At 32.5% G+C, this 21,723-nt stretch overlaps 1 protein-coding gene across 1 annotated transcript in view; it reads right to left on the minus strand.

Moving 5' to 3' along the window:
* Positions 1-21,723, minus strand: part of LOC120330489 (uncharacterized) — a 280,708-nt gene that overhangs the window by 25,042 nt on the left and 233,943 nt on the right. The gene's annotated exons all lie outside the window — the stretch shown is intronic.

The following is a 21,723-nucleotide window of genomic DNA, read 5'->3' on the forward strand; positions in this document are numbered from 1 at the left end:
TGTTTGCAAACATAAGGTTTTGTTCCTGTATGAGTTCGCTTATGCTCTTGTAAATGAGATGATTTCGAAAACCACTTTCCGCATTGTTTACAAACATAAGGTTTCTCACCAGTATGAGTTCGCTTATGCACATTTAAATGCCACTCTGATTTGAAATTCTTTCCACATTGTTGGCAAACAAAGGTTTCATCTCTACTGCTGGTTTGTAAATTTGACCCTGGTAACATTCAATCGCACACAACTGATTTTCCAGTTTCAGCTTCATCACTCAAACCACTTTCTCGACATTTTTCTTCGCCACCTCTTTGTAAAGAACTTTTACTGATAATGTCTTTTCCGTAACGCTTCTCAGGAGTTGGTAAGCTGACTATTTCCCACAATGTTGTTGGTTGCATATTCGCATAAATCTCCAGTTCCATCATTAATGTGCAAAAACATATGCTTTTCCAAACTGGGCCCTGATGGAAAGTTTTCATCACAGATAAGGCAGGGAAATACGTTTTCGGTGGAGTCTATGATTTCGGTAAAATTTTCCATAGTTAGGAATATCTGAAAAATCCTTGTATGTTTTCTATACTTTGCACCACTGACTATCGCCTACACTAAAAACGATCAAATATATGTACACAAAGGCCAAAACGAAGTAGTAGTAGGGTGACTCTATGCGGAACTCTGGGAATATTTGATACCGTTTGCAGGTATGTATACAATCTGTCTACTACCAGTACGTAGTTCGCAGTCTTCACCTGAATGTCAAAAAGCAACAAAAGCGCCACAAGTCAGTCACCAAGTGTTAAATTTTTAATTTTGATGATGTCATTCCACACAAAATGACAAATCTCACAGATAATAATACTAATAAATAATAAAAGTAATAGCTTTATAGCTTTACTTTAATGGCTTTATAGCTACAAATACTATCTTTGAACCATTGAAAATTTCAAAGCAATCGGTCCAGTCGCCATTGAGAAACGCTATTTTTCCACAACAGAAGAAAAAATACTACAGTAACAATAACAAGAGCATAATTAGTTTAACTACAAAACGATCCAATGTAAACTTATACAAACAAAAAGGTTTTCTAGAGAATATACATTATTTTTCTCAACAGTTGAGCCTAAAAATTATGAAAAATCACATTTCTATAGACCTAAAACACCGCCGTAGAAAATGCAAAAAGACGAAAAACTCACCAGGTCTCTCTGTAGCCGAGTTGTCCGCCTCCCCTTCACACTGTCCTCATCTTTCTTGACTTCTATATTAGGTAAATCAATGTTTGAGTATTTGGAGAGCTGCTTTTATATTCGAATTACCTGATTCCAAGACAAAAGATCAACTTGACTCACGTATGCAGAAAGAAGTCAAATGTATAACTATGATACGATTTTTTTTTTGTGCCAAATAAATTCCAATGCCCAACGGAATTTTCACTTTATTTTAAATACATAGTTTTTAAATCCTACTCCCCCCAATACATATGAATAGGAAAAATCAAAATACAGACAAAATTCATACCATTACCACGATGTCATTAATTTAATATAATCCAATATATGCCCAAAACATTGAGTTAATCCACATGCAATCCACTCAGCAATTAGTTGTATATAATTTTAATTTACTGGTAATCAGTTTATTTTTAATTAGCATGAAAAATATAACAAGAATACAAAAATCACACAGAGAATATGGAAAAATCCACGCTTTTGTATTGGGTTTTTCCTATTCGCCATCTATGTTCCATAGTTAATACATCATCCTCTTATGAAAATGATGTACAAATAACATACTTTCAATAATTTTCACAGTATGGTGCTGCATATAAACTTACATCATGATTGACCTATGTATAAGATCATGCATGTGCTCATATAACAATATTTCATTTCTTTCGCTTGCTTTTAGTAAATTTGAAATCCCTACCAGTTTACACTTGAAAATTGAACGCATACTACTTTTCATTTTATCTATTTCATCATATTTTACTAAATTTCGATATTCCCAAATTGTTGATTTTCCGCATATTATTGTGATTAATTTTGATTTGCAAGTATTTTAATTAATATCTATGCAACACCATTGCCAAAAATCAATAGACCAGTCACATTCTAAAAATAGATGACACACAGTTTCTTCAATATTATTTAAACATAGAACACATATTCCTGGTTCATCAATGAACCAGTGTTTTATTTTATCTCCTGTGGGCAACCCAATATGAATTATCTCCCAACATAACTCTTTATACTTGTTTCCAATATTTTTTTCCATATTTTACTCCAATTAATTGCCTTAGTTAGGTGTAATTTATTTAAGATGTATTCCTTATGGTTTTTCAAAAATGTATCATTTTTCTTACTTTGTAAAATCCTATAAATTTGATTAGTGGTTAAGTCTTTCGACCCATTGTACCTATCAATTAATATTCTTGTTTGACCAAATTCCCTATTCTTTGATAAAATCTCTCTCCATTCTATTGGAAGTGCTTCTCATATTTGCCGTAATTCATTTTCGCACTTATTTATCAAGCATTTTTTTCTTAAAGTACTTATTGCAGAGTTTTCTAGCTGGGGGTAGACTCTTTTGGAAATATCGTACAGTGTTTTGCCAAAGATATCACTACGGTACTATTAGACTCTAGTATTTTTTTATGTAAAATTAATTCTACCAGGAAAAAATTACATCAGGCATAAAATAAATTAAATGGGTCTTCGGGTCTTGACTTCCTTGTGTCTTTGTTTTGTAATGAATATCTGGCAGTATTTTTTAAAAATTAAAATTTTATTATTACATCTGTCATCTGTCACAAATTAAAATCAAGATCTCCGAAGAACCCCATCATCATCAAATTCGTCAGAAGATCAACGAAGAATATGGTGTATGGTAGAAAAAAAGAACTCAAAGGCAGCGGATTGTCCATCACTGAGTCCTTGACCCGTAGCAGGCTCAAGCTACTCAGCGCTGCCAAGGAAGCCTTCGGAAAACAAAAAGTGAGCACAATGAATGGGATTATCTACGCTTACCTAGATAAAAGGCGAGTAATATCTTCCTCAAATGATATCACTACTCTCTCTCGTCCCCTCTACTCCAAGGCTGCTGCCCGTTCAGTGGGACCAACCTCAAGACGTAGCGGTAGCCTATGAGCGGAGGGGAACGATTAACTCATTCATAATCTCCATTTTTCTTATTTGAATAGGCTAGTGCTGTCTAATCAATGGTTCTCCATCTTTTAAACATCTGGAAACCTATATAGCCAGACTAGATATTTAACTTATTTTTTTTTCATTTTTATTTTTTACTTTTATTTTGTTGTGCCACTGCCATGAAAACTAATTTAAAATACCCATGTAGAAATTGCCACAAATCAGTTCGAATCAATCAAAAAGCTCTTTATTGTGACATTTGTTCTTCTTGGATACATTTAAAATGTACCAATATTTCTGGACAAAAATATGAAAATCTTGAATCTGAAGCTGATGAAATACCTTGGTGCTGTTTCCTTTGTGAAATAGACTGTATGCCATTCTCTTGTCTCTCTGATTCTGAAATATCTGAGTTATTTGTTCCCCTTCATACAGAAAAAGCTGAAGCCCAGGCACTTGCCAAAATTCTTGATCCTGAATACCTCAACAAAATGTTTCTTGATTCAGCAAATACTGATACTGATGAATTCAACAACATTGATAGTGTTTTCTTGTACAATTGCTCAAATCAATATATCTGCTCCAGTGATGTCAATGCCCTTAAATTCAACGACAGCCTTAAACTAAGTGGTTTCATGACCCTCTCCATCAATATCAGATCTTTAGCCTCTTTCAAAAACTTCACAAAATTTGAAGCACTAGTTAATTCACTGAATTGTAAGCCTCATGTAATTGCTGTAAATGAAACATGGATTGTATCTGGTACAAATGGCCATTTCAATGCACTGGATGGCTATGTTTTTATCTCTAATAGTAGATCTCATCACCGAGGTGGTGGTGTTGGTCTCTACATTCGAAATGATTTGAAATACATTGTCCGCAAAGATATTACTATAATGTGCGAAAAGGTTTTTGAATCTATATTCATTGACATATCATTGGAAAATAAAACAATAACCTGCGGTACTATTTATAGATCACCACTAACTGATGAATTGAACAATGCTAACTTTCGGAATCTCTTGTCCCAAGTTCTCTCAAAGATGAACAGGTTGAATTATAATTATATAATGGGTGACTTCAACTATAATCTTATTGATGAGTCCAATATGAATACCAGCCTATTTGTTGATATTATGCACAACCTGGCCTATTATTCTTTGATAAACTGCCCCACCAGGATAACTTCAAGTTCTGCTACCTGTATAGACCATATCTGGACAAACGTATATGATAAAAAAATTAACAGTGCTGTTTTAGCAGAATGTGTTTCTGATCATCTGCCGATTGTACAATGCTCTCTTCTAGAAAAGCAAATTCAGACCAGAATTGAAACGCTTTATCGCCAGTTTACTTCGTCCAACTTGAATACGTTTAAGAATGAACTGAATTCTATTGATATTGATGACTTCAGCAGCATCCAGGATCCCAACACTTGCTTTGAAAATTTTTTTGAAAAATTCTCCACTGCTTACTCTCAATCTTTTCCTTACAAAAAACAGACAAACAGATCAAACAAACCTTGGTATGATACTGAGTTACGCAAACTCAACAAAGTCAAACAAAAACTTTATAAGAAATTAATAAACAATAAAAACATAAATGACAAGCACAAATTACAGTTCAATGAATGCAGGAACCTTTATACTCGATTGCTCCACAAAAAGAAATCGAATTATTACAAATCTAAATTTGCTTCTCACAAAGGCAACATCAAGGCAGTGTGGAAAACAATTAATGAGCTTATTGGTAAAAATAAAACAAATTCTTGTTCTTTGATTGGACTTGATTGCAGTAATACACAAACTGCAAATAAATTTAATGAACACTTTTCCCAAGTGGCACAAAGCCTGCTTGACTGTATGCCACAACCAGCTGGCTGTGACAAAAATTACATTTCATATCTTGGGAAGCAAGAATCCTCATCCATGTTCTTAAGGCCAGCTACATCATCAGAAATAAAAAATATTATACGCGATATGAAGCCCAAGTCAAGTTTTGGAATCGATGGTATTCCATTTAAAATATTGAAATATGTTCCAGAACATATTATTGATATCCTGACATATATATTTAATCTTTCACTATCTAGTGGATTATTCATTGAAAGCTTCAAGACATCCAAAGTTCTTCCTCTGTTTAAAAAAGGTAGTGTTTCAGATCTTGGAAACTATAGACCTATTAGTCTTTTACCATCGTTTTCTAAGATTCTTGAAAAAATAATGTATAGTAGAATGTCAAACTACTTTGAAATTAACAATGTTTTCCACTCGCATCAATTTGGTTTCCGCAAGCATCACTCCACTGCTATGGCTGCTAATGTTTTGGTACACAAACTGACCAATGCGTTTGAATGCAAACAACATGCAATTGGAATATTTCTTGATATCTCAAAAGCTTTTGACACCATTGACCATTCCATCCTCTTAAGTAAGCTCTATCACTATGGAATTAGAGGCGTTCCATTCAATTGGATCAAGAGCTACCTTCAAGACAGGAAGCAAATTGTGCAATATGACAACTCATTCTCTACAAATATTTGTGTCATGAAGCACGGAGTTCCACAAGGATCTTTACTTGGCCCATTATTTTTTCTAGCTTACATTAATGACATGTCCAGGTGTCTGAAATCCTCTGAGTCGATCATGTTTGCTGATGACACTAACTTGATTCTTCATGGGGAAAACCTTGAAGATCTATTCACAGTTGCAAACCAAGAACTAACCAACATTCATAGCTGGATGTTAGTTAATAAATTATCTCTGAATGCTAACAAAACTAAATTTGTATTATTTCATCCAAGCAAGCATAAAAGTGTGAGTTGTTCAAAAAAACTACTGCTCAATGGCAATGAAATTGAAAGAGTGAAAGAAATAAAATTTCTAGGAGTTATCTTTGATGAAAATCTGTCATGGAAATCACAAATAATGCATGTTATTGGTAAAACAAAAAGAAACCTAGCAGTTTCTGCCAAAGTATCCCAGTGTGTTGACCAATCAGCTCTACTAGCAATGTTTCAATCATTACTACTTAGCCATATTCGATATTGTTGTTCAGTCTGGCTTCATGGTAATAAAACACTTGTCTCAAAACTGCAGAGTATTTGTAATAATTTTTTAAGAATAGTTTTTGGTAAAAGAAAACGTGAAAGTGTAGACTCTTACTTCAAATCACTAAATATACTTAAGGTTGAAGATATGATGAAATTTGAAATATTATCTCTAGCTCACGACTTCCATAATAATGCGCTGCCCAATTGCTTTAATGACATACTTGTCAAAAATACCTCCAACCGAAGAAGTAGTTCTGATTTATTCGTACCTTTCATGAGTAAATCCGTGAGTCAGCATTCCTTGTCTTTTACTGGACCCAAACTTTGGAATTCTCTTCCCTTAAATTTGAAGACGTTAAAGTCCAAAAAATCTTTTCAAAAACAAGTCAAGTCTCATTTAGTTTCCAAATATTAAATATTAAAAATTACTACTGGTGGTATTCGATGACAAAAACTTGGGACACTCCACACTTGCACATTATTGTTTTAATGAAAATGTTGAACAGCTATAATAATATTGTGCCACGACTATAATAATATCTTGCCACGACTTGGCCAGAACTAGTCCAGCACCAAAGAAATGGTATTGTGACATGCATGAGTATATATATATTTTTTTAAATATATAGGTAGCTAACGTACTCGGATGATATTTTCTTTAAATAACTGCACACATTCTATCACTTCACGCTCGTGTTTTTATCTTTTTCTAGCTGTGATGTCCCTATCATACACGCTTGGTCTTATGTTTGAGTGGTGGTATAAGGGTTGTAGATAGTACAATATTGTTCCTGCAAGGTTACTAATTATTGCAACTAGGCGAGCAGTAGAGCTATGTTGGATTCTCCCCTTCAGATTTTAATTTGCTGTGGGTCATTGTAATTGGATGTGGTTTTTATATCATTTATGTATGCATGCGTTTTATGTTAAGGCATGGTGTTTGAGTTGACTTGTTGGCCAAGGTATAGATAGTAAAATTTTGTGTGTTTTTTGCATGGTGTGATAAATTTTTCTCTGTCCCAAGCAGAATGTCATCATAGATCATCTATCCATCGCTATATAATGACAATACATCCCATTTAATTAAACAATTATTTTTTGCCTGTAATAAATAGTTCAGAGCGTTCCCCTTCACCCAATCATTGAAACATCTACTCGCAGTTTTATTTTTTGTTTTTCAGGTTACTTCAAAGTGATTAAATCAAGTAAAACACATAAGGAAAAAAACAAAAAAAGACTCCCGATATCCTGTGAAATAACAACCTCATTCCCATATCCTTGTCTGAAATCAATACCCAAGAATGAAAAACCTCACTTAGACCCTTTGTAACCAATTTATTTCCACATCCTACTTTACTTAATTATAGTAATTTTACTGTTACCGGTAACTTAATTACTTATTACAATCTGGACTATAATTTGGCAATAATAGGCTCTAATTTGGGGAATGAAATGGTCTCGCCCACCTCTTCATGCACCCAATTCTGGCAACTTTGGTTGGGCAACTTGGCATTTGACTCCAACTATAATCAGCTTGGCAATATGTTTTCAATAGAATCTTCCTTTTATATCTTAATTAACGATTAGAAGATCGATCAATTTGGCAATGGCAACCATTACAAAAATATCAATATGGTGTGGCAGATAATTTTTTTTTCTAGTATTTATTTATTTATTTTTTTGTTTACTGTATAGTATACCCTAAATTTATCGCGTTTCATTCTTACTTAAATAACTTCTCAGTGGTTGTGTGTGTGTGTGGCTGGTGGGTGCATGTGAGCGTGTGTGAAATAACTTGATAATTTTAGGTGAGTAAACACGTACCACTTCCTCTTGGCAAAACCTTTCATCTTATATTTTGTACGTTATAAACCTTATCTAAGGTTTTGTTTGCTCCCCTGATTTCATAATCAGATTTTATTTATTTGTTTTTATCTGTCAAATGTATTGTTATGCTGATTATGGAGTCGAAATAAACTTATACTTATATTGCTTAACTTTCTTGTTTCTTTCCGTGACAATGGTTAGTCGGCCATATCACAACGTTAATCCAAAAGTGCTAATTGATCCGTCGCGCAAACATTTCAAAAATAACTTTGAACAGTTGATTTGTATTCAGCAGTATGATAGCGTATGTTTGTCACCAAGGGTATTCATATGGAGGAGAAATAAAGTGAAACAGTTGCCGACGTTTTAAATTTATATACATACGGTACTTCATCAGAGCATGATATGCAAATGACAATAGCGCATATATCGCAAGAAAAAAGTTATCACGGTGTAAAAATTAAATTTTGTGAAATCTCGCGACTATACCAAACAGCATATAATTAAATGATTAAAACCAAACTGTGTTTGGCGCAGCGGTGTGGCTCAACGGGCTAAGCGTTAGGAATACGCTCGCCACCGCACCTCTGATTACTCTGCGTGGGTTCGCAGGTTTGAATCCCATGCAGGGATGGGTATGTGCGAGAGGATTGCTGGACTCCTCGCCGTCGTTGGGTGGTTCATGTACCCGCTGGTCGGTTACGGCTTCCTCCACCACCAAGTCCATGCTTCCGAAAACGGACAATACAACTAATCCCATACCCGACTTGGAATGGTAACCGGACGAGAGGTTGTGGTTCGCCATATGGATAAGCCGTCTTATCGGCTTGACCATCATGAATTTGACGATCTCGCACAGTATGTACGTAGGGAGAACCTGGAATTCCATGGTATTCCCTACACTGAAGGTGAAGATACAGACAAAATTATTGTGCACATAGGAAAATTGTTAGGCATCACTGTCGAAAGGTTGGACTTATCAATATCTCATCGAATCCCCAGGAAAAATAGCTCAATAACTGGACCAATTATTGTCAGATTCACCAACAGAAATAAAAGAAACCAGTTTTTATCCAAGAAATATGAAACTTTTGATGTGAAAGATTTTGGCATAACAGGTATGAAGTCTCTATATATTAATGAAAATCTCACGCATTATCGAAACAACTTACTATATAATGCCAGAGTAGCCAAAAGATCAAAAATGTATGAGAGACTGTGGACCACTAATGGAAATATTTACATAAAAAAAAACAAAGATAGCCCAAGAATCCCCATAACTAAACTCTCTGATATAGAAAAACTATCATAATCTATTTGTGCGTGTAAATAATGTTTTTGACTTTTTTTTTTTTTGGTTAGCAAAATGGCTGATCATAAATTCTGTTCCAATTGTTTTAAAATTTTGTTGAAAAATAGTACCAGTGCTTTTTGCCCTGTTTGTACAGAATCATTTACAAATTTGCCAAAGAAAATGGACAGACAACAGGAACCAGATGCCCCTCTTGATACATCAGATTTCAGTTTTCAAAATGTTAAACTATGTGCATCAATTAAAGCTATTGATGATGTTCGAAATGTCCTGACCCCTTCTGGCTTGACAAAAAATCAACTTATCCTAGCTCACTTTAACATACGATCAATACAAAAACATATTGATGAGTTGTCCAGCATCATATATAATTTAGATTCATCTCCTACAATAATAGCGCTTTCAGAAACCAAACTTAAAACAGATCCCATTGTAAACATTAATATTGATGGGTATGATTTTCTCCATGCTCCAACAAAAACCAACGCTGGCGGTGTTGGAGTGTATTTTAAATCTCACCTAAATCCATCATTGGTCAACAAATATATTTTGGACATCACCGCATGTGAAGAGTTATGGATTGAATTACCTATTTGTACTGAAAAGTCTTCTTGTACTTCAATTATTATAGGCGTAGTGTACCGCCACCCCGGTTCTGATCAATCTGAATTTTCCAATGCCCTAAGCAAAACTTTGTACAATTTGACATTTGACAACAAAAAATATATAATATTAGGCGACATTAACATTAATTTATTGAGCTCTTCAAAATTTACCAGAGGTTATCTTGACATGCTGAGGTCCCATGCCACAATTCCACTGATAACACACCCAACAAGAACTACTAGTTCTAGTGCTACGTTACTGGATCATGTGTACTCAAATATATCGGAAAAGGTTATTTTGCCATTTGTGTGGCAGAATTGTATGACTGACCACTACCCTGTGTTCTGTCAATTCCAACTCAATCATGCATTACCCCATCATCTTCATAGATTAAAAAGAGAAATGAGATACTTTGATGCGGACAAATTTGTTAGGGATGCCCATGAACTCTTCTATTCATATGAGATATCTAGTAGTATTTGTACTGAAAATTTAAATACATATTTTGATGATTTTGTCTCCAAGGTGCTAGATGTCTGTGACAAGCATGCACCACTTAGAAAACTAACTCGAAAAGAGCGTCGACTGGAAAAAAAACCTTGGATTACCTCTGGCATTCTACGCTCAACCAATATAAGAGATAAATTGCACAAAACTCACTTTATTAATGGTTCTAATGAACAAAAGCAACATTATAAGAAATACGCTAACAAATTATGTCACTTGAAAAACAAATCCAAAGAAATGTATTTTGCTGAGTGTTTTAAAAAATATATAAACGACCCCAAAAAGACCTGGAATACTGTTAATTCGCTAATAAATTCAAAATCTAGTAAAGATATTCCCCAAAGACTACTTAATCCTCAGTCAGGGGATATTGTGCATAGTAGTGGGGAAATGTCCTCATTATTCAATATTTACTTCTCGCAGATTGGTCTAAACTTATCTGAGGCATTCCATAATGTAGACGATAGCAAACATCTTGGATACATGGGTACTCCAAATACATCATCTATGTTTATGGAAGACTGCTCAGTGACCGAAATAGTAAATATCATAAATTCTCTAAAAACAAACAAAGCTACAGGGTATGACCATATACCCGCTTATCTTCTCAAACTTCTTGGTAGCATAATCAGCCCTGTACTCTGCGAACTATTTAATTATTCTGTGTGCTTCGGTGTGTTCCCGGATCATCTTAAAGTGGCAAGGGTTGTTCCGGTGTATAAGGCTGGAAAGAAAGAAGATGTGTCTAATTATCGTCCCATATCTATTCTGTCATGCCTTTCAAATATTTTTGAAAAGTTAATTCTTGTGCGCCTGAAAATTTTTTTTGATAAACACTCTATTATAAATTGTCATCAATTTGGATTTCGGAATCAGCATTCTACAAAACATGCAATCTTAGATATTATTAGTAAGTATTATGAAATCGTAGATAAGGGATTATTGGGCTGCAGTATATTTTTAGACCTAAAAAAAGCGTTCGACACGGTTGACCATAAAATACTACTTAGTAAATTAAAACATTACGGCGTTCGTGGCACAGTGAATAATTTGTTCTCAAGTTATCTGAATGGTCGTACTCAATTTGTATCTTTTTCAGCCAATGATTCACATCGTCAATTTGTATCTGTGGGCGTCCCCCAGGGTTCAGTTCTTGGCCCAACCCTGTTTCTAGTCTATATCAATGATGTTGTAAACTTCACCCCAGCCGCCGTAAAATTATTTGCTGATGACACTTGCACAACCTCCATATCTTCCAATGTAACACACTTATCCAGCCTAGTTGTACAAAATCTAGAAAGTATCTCAACTTGGATGAAATCCAATAAATTAACTGTTAATCCACAAAAAACTCAAGTAATGTTAGTTAATTATTCTACTGATAAGATGAAGAAATCTTCATCCATCCTCAATTTTACATTAAATGGCACCATTTTGAAGATTCATGATTTTGTAAAATATCTTGGGGTGTTCATCGATAATAATTTGAAGTGGGACAATCACATTAATTGCCTCAAACTGAAGTTGTCCAGGGCAGTAGGAATAATGATTAGGCTGAAAAGATTTATTCCCAAAAAAATCATGCGAACTGTGTATTTTTCTCTTTTTTATGCCCACTTGCAGTATGGAATTGTGGCATGGGGCTCAGCAGACAGAAGTAGACTTCAACCTATACTAGTGTTACAAAACCGAGCTCTTAGGGTTATGGCTGATGCCCCACTGTACCAAAGAATGTCTCCTATCTATAAGCATATGAATCTTTTAAAATTATATGATGTGTACCTTTATGAAGTTGCTAAATTGATGTTCCAATTTAGGCATAACATGTTGCCAGAGGCGTTCAATTCATACTTTACTGATTGTGGTGATGTCCATTCATATAACACTCGTTCGGCATCTAAAGGAGCATTCTTCATTTCTCGAACCAATTTCAAATTCACCCAAAATTCGATAAAAATTGCTGGCCCTAAAATTTGGAATGAAATACCCGCCATTCTCAAGACATATTCGTATAAAAAATTCAAAGATGAACTTATGAAACACATCATATCAAAATATTGATTGTAATTGATAAGGTTTCCATAGCTAAATAAATATTTACTTATTTGTACAGATGAGTTCAGTCAAGAGATCATTTCTATCCTTTTGTCTGTCTATTGTCATGTGGATTTTTCAAATTGAAGAGTTCATTTGATTAAATTAACATATGATTTGGTATTATACTTCACAATAGTATTCAGTGGTGTTCTCTATACATTTAGAAAAATGTTTTCCATATACATGTCACTGATTTCCTATGCAAAATTTTTCAATTCCCACCCCATCGTTATACTTCTACTCCGTGCATATGCAATCTTACAATCTTCTGCAACTCAGTAGTGATGACTCTGAATCCAACACTTCCAAGTTTTACATCAAATTATACTGTGAATTAGTATCATGCTTCATTGAATTATTTATGTGCAATGTGTAATTAATATTCATGTCACTTCTTAATATGCAAGCCCAAAAGTTCCTTGGCTATGCAATCTATTGAAATTCAGTGCTGATCTACATTTTCAAAGTATTCTTAATATACTGTTATTAAATATTGGGTGATTATGGTTTCATTCCTTCTTATTACATGTTAATTTACTTTCTATATTTCTATATATAAATGACCCAATTATGTTTGCACCTAATGGTATTTGCTTTATCGATTTTAAATAAAATTATCTAATAAAATTTGGATCATGTGTTGGAACAGAGTTGGTTGATTCTGAGGCCGTTATATATAAAACAATCTTTGATGTAACTTAAATTCCATGCTGTAGTTTGATGTTTGTCGATTTGGTCCTAGCCTAGTCAGGGGTAAATATACACTGTATCCTTCAATCCATATACACTTGCAATTCCAATATTCCTGACTTGTGTATTCACAGTGAATTGCTGTTGTTCATATACACTTACAATTCCAATATGCCTAACTTGTGTCTTCGCAGTGAATTGTTGTTGATCTCTCATTGTGATTTTGAAGACTACTGTTTTTTATGTTTGCAATCCTTCACTATATCTACAAATTGTACATTTTGCGAGTTCTACTTTAAAACTCTAAAACCAAAATTTCATTCAGGATATTGATACCTTGGCAACATGAGCTATTTTTTTTTATATTAGATTACTATTATTAATTGTTATTACTCAAATTGTCTAAAATTGTGTTTAAAAAAATTGTTACATTCTTCATTCTCCATTTAAAAAGTTAAGCCAAGCTTATATTACCTATGTGTCACTTGTTCGGCAACATGTGCTCTTTATTTATATATTTGATAACTACCTTAATATTTCATTTATAGTGTCCTAAATCATGTTACATTCCTTATTTTCTATATCATAAAGTTAATGTGCCAATCTTGTATTGCATTCATGATATTTCCTTGTTGACGTGAGCTCTTTATTTGATTTTTTCTTATACTCTATTACTATTATTTAATGTTCATATTCAAAGTATCCGAAATCAAGTTATAAATGTCACATTTCTCATTTTCCATTATATAGAGTTATGCCAACCTCATATTTACCTTCAAGTTACTTCCTCGCTAACATGTGCTCTTTATCTCTGATAACTACCCGTACTATTAATATCACATTTGAAGTGTCCCAAATCATGTTACAAAATGTTACATTCTTTTTTTCTATATCATAAATTTAATATGCCAAGCTTTTATGCATTCATGATATTTCCTTGTTGACATGAGCTCTTTATTTGATTTATTTTTTGATTGCTATTATTAAATGCTCTCATGTAAAAGAGTCCCTAATTGTGTAATAAAATGTTCCGTTCAATTTTTCTATCTTATGAAGCTAATATGCTAAGTTAATAGCTCTTTTTCATTAACCTTTGACCTGCCAATCTCAATACTTCTCTATTGAGATCCCTGGCCAATCTATGATATATTAATCCATTTACTACCAATTAGTGTAAAAATCTGGATAAATGGCCATGATTAATGAATTGTTCTATTTCTATGTACAAACACTAATAATTGATGTTTATTTTTAAAGTGTTCTAAATCATTTCACTTGGTGTTATGAAATATTGCATCCTATTTATTCCTACATTAAGTCAACTGTTGTGTTTTTGCATTAACTTTCTAGATATTTTAATATTGATTGTTTGTTTATACAAAGTTTACAATTTGTTGCATTTTTGAAATGCATTTTTTTGTTGTTTAAACCAAATTCTAATTTGTTTTGATGACTCAACCCATGCTTGTGATTACATGGCACTAGTGTGTGTATAGTAGAATAGAACTCTACCCATATTTGCTTATTCAAAATCCCACTTGATGTGTTTAACTTATACCCAAGTCCATGCTTCCGAAAAAAAAAAACAATACAGTAAAAAACTAATCCCATACCCGACTTGGAATGGTAACCGGACGAGAGGCCATGGTTCGCCATATAGATAAGCCGTCTTATCGGCTTTCCTCTCCCCCGGGATAAATATGTAAATCCTATCCTTATATTCATTCAATAAAACAAGTTACCCGAATAATGGGTAGCTTGTCTGACCTGCTTTTCCATTTTTTTTCGTTTCGATCATTTTATATTTTGCAATATAATTTCAATTTGTGCAAAATCCCATTATCTAAATTTTAGATTCTAAAAGAATGCTTCCATAATTGAAAATGGTAAATTCATGTAAATATTGTACATAGTTTAAATCGTGAGAGACATTGATATATTGACACGAACCTGTTATTTTTATACTTATTTAATATAATTGGGTGTCAACTGACTCTGATGACCCCAAAAGGTCGTATCGTTGCCCCCCAGTCATATACCGAAAACTATTGGAGTTGCTGGTTGCTGTTTGATTACGTTGAACACAATTATTCGTTGTTTGATTTCGAAAAAGTGTCAATGAAGAAGGTAACCGAATATAGAGAAAGAGAAAATGACTGACATTCCGAGTCAACCCGACACAGGACAAATGCCGGTAACCGTACCGGTAAATGTTCATGGAAATGATGAACAGGAACCTGAAAAATATGAATCAAAAAAATTAGACCAATCAAAAACAATTACAGTAAAATTTAAAGAAAACCAGTGGCTAAGCAGGAAAGATGTTATTCAGCTAATTGATGAATACTTGAAAAAAAAATTTTCTATTGCTCAAATATATGAGATGAATAAAAAGTGGGTGGTTACAATGAAGGAAAAGACCTTCATAGATCAACTGCTTACAGGAATTCCCTATAAATATCAAGAACAAGATTTCATGGCAATACCAGAAGAATCAGATCTAACAGAAGTATCTTTAAGTAAGGTACCATTTGAAATCCCCAATGAGGAGATGAAAAAAGTCCTATCAGCATATGGACAATGCAAGTCAGTCAATTTTATTTATGATCAAGATCAAATTGCAACTGGTGTTAGAAAGAGCAAAATGAAATTAGAACATCACATTCCGAGAAAAATTAGATTACCTATTCATTTAACTGGGAAAGAAATATATACTCACTATGACGGTCGCCCCAGAATTGAAGAAAAATATTGTTACATTTGTAAGGCAAAAAACCATAGTGCTACGATGTGTCCGAAAAAATTAGACTGTACCAATTGTGGCGGGAGAGGGGCTCCTCACCTAACTAAACACTGCAATATGCCAAAGATGATACAAGAATTAAGACCAGTTGAAAATATAAGTGGGATGGAACCTTCCAAGAAATACACAGAACAAGAAAGAGATGTTATGGAATTCTTAGATAAAATGGCACATAACAATAACAACCAGGAAACCACTTCAATGGATGTAGAACAGAACAAATCTAGTGAAAGTGCACAAAGTAAAGTGAAGGACACAATTCATCATGATGAAACTCAGATCAAAAAAACTTTCAAGAATAACAATACAGATAAAAGTACTAATACACAGAAAGCAAAAAGCAGCTCAGCCGAAAAAGAGATATTTTCTGAAAAGAAACGAAATGTTAATACGTCAAAACAACAGGGTATGAATTACAAAGTTACCAATAAATTGACACAACAAAAGACTGAGTTAGGAAATGAAAAAACTAAAAGATTAGAAGATATTTCAACAATTGTATTGGGCGACTCTCAAGTTAGAAGAATGGCTCAGGTCTGCAAAATCCCAAACATGAAATGTGCATCACTTACAGGAGGAAAATTTGAGAACGGTTTTGAATGGTTAAAGAAATTAGAAAATGAGGTGAAGAACATTGTGATATATTTTGGGACAAATGAACCCATAGAACAACGGAATGATGTAGATAAACAAGTAGATAATCTGATAGAAATTGCGAAGGAAAAAGCTCAACATGTGTACATAATGGGTATTGTTCCGAACAAAGGCAAATTCAGCAAAAAAGCTCGGAGGGAATATGTTAACGTTCTTCTTGAACATAAAGCACAACAATTGGATAATCATTTTGTTGAACCCCCCCTATGCTTCTTAGCACAAAATAGCATAGAGTATTATGAAGATGATGGTACCCATATCAACCTCAAGGGTGCTCAAGAAATTCTAAATAACCTGGAGAAAGAACTGGGATGGGAAACACCTATTACAAGAAGGAGGAAGTTATCTAGCCCAGAAGCAGTAAGATCCAAAATTCAAATACCCGAAAATGCATACGTAGCAGGCGAGGATTATCAGATTGTCACAACTTGAACTGCTTAAGGTAATATGAAAATGCTTTTGTTCATTGTCTTTTTCGTTATTTTATTTTTCTATTTGGAATGTCGTAATTTAGTGCTTAATACTTGAATTAGAGAATGGGTATGAAAACTAAACTTAACAAAATCAGCATTGCATCATACAATGTTAAAGGTATTAGAAATGAACCAAAAAGAATAGCCATTTTCAAATTTATCAAAAAACAAAAATTGGACATAGTATTCTTACAAGAAACACATTGTGGGAATGAATCTGATGTGAAAAAATGGAATAGGGAATGGGGGGGTATTGGATATTGGACAACCTATTCCAATACTAGGAATGGTGTAGCAATATTAATCAGTAAACAATTAGATATCAATATCAAACAGTGCCAATTTATTGACAATAAAGAGGGACGAATAATATTATGCCATTTCATAGTTGAAAATTATACATTTATTTTAACTAATTTATATTCACCAAATATATTGCAACATAGACGGGATACATTTAAAGAATTAGATCAAAAACTGGAAGAATTCCTTGAAAATAACAATATTTGGAATAGTTATAAAATAATACTGGGTGGTGATTTTAATTGTATTTGTAACTTATTAGATAAAGAAATTGGTTCAAAACTGGTTGTAGATAATAGTGTTAAGGTATTAGAAAATGTTATAGCCAAATATAACTTACTAGATATTTGGCGACACACTCACCCACATGATAGGAAATATACTTGGAGGCAAATTACTAACAGCAAGGATATTCCAATAAGACAAAGGAGATTAGATAGATTTTATATTTCAAAAACCTTGATACCAAATATTGAGAATGCGGTGATACTAGCACAAAGTATATCAGACCATGATATACCTATAATTCACATACATGTGGATGATAACATTAAAAGAGGTAGAGGTTACTGGAAATTTAATGCTAGACTATGCAATGATGAAACTTTTGTAAATGGTATTGACGTTATGATGACCCATTGGAAGAATGAATTTTCACAGTGTAGTGATAATCTGACAATTAGGGAAATGTGGGATAGGATCAAAAGGAAAATTAAGCATTGGGCAATATACTGTGGCAAATGTTTAAAAATTAGGGAGGAAGCAGAAGAAAAACTTGTCATCAATAAATACCAGAATGCTCTGGTTAATTATGAAAAAGATAAGTTCGATATAGAGAAAAAACATAGGGTTGAATTATTAAAAGTAGAGTTGGATAATTTATCAAAAAAGAAAGTGCAAGGGAATATTATAAGAAGTAGAATAAGATGGAATGAACAAGGAGAAAAATCTACTTCTTATTTTTTTAATTTAGAGAAACATAGGGGGCAAATTAAACTCTTTAAAGAATTGGAGACAGATGCTGGTATAATCCTTACGAATATTAATGATATACAAGAAGAGCAGAGATTATTTTACAAAAAGTTGTACACTAAAAAACAGTTGAATGAGGACTTGCAAAATACTTTGATTAGTAAAATCGAAACCAAATTGGAGTATGAAAAAATGATTAATTTGGAATATGGTATAAGTGAACAAGAATTAGATGATGCATTTAAAAGTTTGAAACTAAATAAAGCTCCTGGCCTGGATGGCCTTACAAAGGAATTTTATCTATTATGCTGGAATAAAATTAAAACTATTTTACTCGCTGTATATAGCAGCTGTATAGCTTCTGGACAACTCACCGAAACTATGACAGAGGCAATAATTACTTTATTATATAAAAAAGGTGAAAAAAAAAATTAGCTAATTGGAGACCAATTTCGTTACTCAATTTAGATTATAAAATTTTTACTAAAATATTAGGCAACCGAATTAAATACGAACTCCCCAAACTGATTCATCCAGATCAAACTGGATTTATATATAGCAGAAATATACATGAAAATTTATTGACATTTCGAGATGATATCTTCCATGCAAATTATTCTAAAACTGATCTGCTGTTGTTCTCAATAGACTGGGAAAAGGCATATGATAGTGTAGATAGGGAATTTTTGTTTAAAGTTTTAAAAAAATTTAATATTGGGACAACATGGATATCTTTTATAAAACTAATTTATACAAATACAAAGTCAAGGATTATAACCAATGGATATATTGGCAAGGAATTTATAGTAGAAAGAGGTTTAAGACAAGGCTGTCCACTGTCTCCAATACTTTATACATTCATTGCTGAAGTATTTGCATGTAATATCAGAAGTAATACAGAGATAAGAGGTTTCATAAATATAGCAAATGAGGAACAAAAATATAAGGGGTTCGCAGATGATGCACTGTTGACTTTAAGGGATTACTATTCTTTATGTGTATCCATGAATGTTATTGTACAATTTGAAAATGCATCAGGGACCTATATAAATAGGAATAAATCACAAATTTTGGTATGTGGCAGTTTGATAAACTTGCCAATTATTCAAGTGGATGGCATAAAAGTTTCAAGGGACAATTTATTACTATTAGGTTGTTGGTTTGGTAATGATAAAACTAAATTTGAGAAAAATTGGAATCCAGTCATTAGAAGAATTCAGAATGTTATAAATTTATGGAGGGGTAGAAACCTGACAATGATTGGAAGAACTATTATTGCTAAACAATTATTATTGTCAAAAGTTTGGTATTTAGCATCATATGAAATAGTTCCATACAATGTTATATTAACTTTGAAAAAATTAATTTGGACTTTTATTTGGGAACAAAAACAAGAAAATATAAGCAGAAGTGTATGCTGTGCCAGTAAAATGCAGGGGGGCTTAGGATGCATGGATATAGAAATACAAATAAAAAGCATTCAACTTAAATGGTTGTGGAAATTGATTGATGGTAATAAAGCACCATGGAGTAACAGAGCTAGAAATTACATAAATAACTATCACAATAAACTTCAAACAACTAATTTGGAAATTATCCATCTTAGTTTGAGAAACAATTTTAAGAAATCGATACCTCAATTCTATACAAATATTGTCAATTATTTTAAAGCATTAAATTTAAAAAGAAACCCTTTGCAATTAAGATCTGAAATTTATCAAGAATATATTTGGTTTAATCCATTGATTAAGTTGCAAAATCATCCAGATAATCTGAGTAATTGGATTAAATCAAATATAACAAAAATAGAACATGTTATTAAATTAACATGTAGACAAATTTTAGAAAAAATATATGGAGAAGATAGGATAAGAATGATGGATATAAATGATGTAAAAGACAAAATGAAGAAAGTTATTTTATCTGTTCAAGAAATTTTGAAATCTATTCCCCAGGAATGGAAAAATATATTAAGAGATAAAACAAGCAATCATATCCCCATGTCAAAGGAATTTAAATATGATTTTTCAGAAAATCCCACAACAAAAATATTGTATAGGAAAATATTAAAAAAGTTTAACAGTGACCAATGGAAACAGAAACGTTGTAAAATTATTTATAAATTTAATTTACGAACAGATTTTACTTGGAATAAAGTTTGGGCAAATTATATTCCCAGAAAATACCAGGTACTAAGTTGGAAGATTTTACAAAATGGGATTCCAACTGGAGAACGAATTAGACATTGGGCAGAAGATACAAATGGCAATTGCGTCTTTTGTAATAGAGTCATTGAAAATTGTATTCATTTATTTTTCAACTGTTCTTATATAAAATCCTTTTGGAAATGGCTAAATTTAACAAGTTATACACAGCATAATATTTTTACTCAAGATGTTGAAACTAAATCACTGAATCTAATTATCGCTTGTGGTAAAGCAGCGATTTGGAATTTTAGAAATGGTTTAATATTTCAGGAATTGGAAACATATCAGTCCATACTTAGAACTATGTTTAAATGTGTGATGATAGGATCTTTAAGAAGTATGAATGAATTTGTAAAAGAGGAAATATTAGAAGATGAAAAGATTGATATTCTTTTAGGAAAATCAGTAATGCTTTGAATATGGTAGTTATAGTTTTCATACTTATTATCTGAAATTTATATACATTGAAATAATTCAGTTAAAAAAAAAAAAAAATGTGAATGTTTGTTGTGTTGTAATGAAAATTATGATATATCAGATAACATTGTGGGTGTATAATGTATTATTTCATGTTAAACTTGTTTTAATATTAATTCCTAACACCTGCAACTATCGTTTCTGCAATCACAGACTCTATAATAAAATGTTATTTCCAAGAAAAAAAAAAAAAAAAAGTTTGCATAGACCGAGAATCTGGAAAACGCCTAATAGCATGATGGGCGTTTTTATGATTATTTGTCTAATTCTTTAAATATTTTTGTTTTCCATATTAAATGATAATATCGGTTAAATTTATAATATATATGGTATAACTACTGAAAATGAAAAAAAATGTATGCACAATGGTCACTGGATTACATGGATTGACATTTCATGAATGTGGACACAATTCAAACTAATATGGGTAAATGTATCTGATTAAATTGATATTTTTGATTATTTATATATCATGTATTGTATACTTAACACCTAAATTATTTGGAAATTGGGATTCATGCAATTAAATTGACATAATAATATATTTGGATAAACCAAAACTATCATTTTCATAAATCCGATTTGGCTATGGATTTAAAT

Source organism: Styela clava, chromosome 5 (assembly GCF_964204865.1).
Source record: "Styela clava chromosome 5, kaStyClav1.hap1.2, whole genome shotgun sequence".
In the NCBI taxonomy this organism is placed as follows: domain Eukaryota; kingdom Metazoa; phylum Chordata; class Ascidiacea; order Stolidobranchia; family Styelidae; genus Styela; species Styela clava.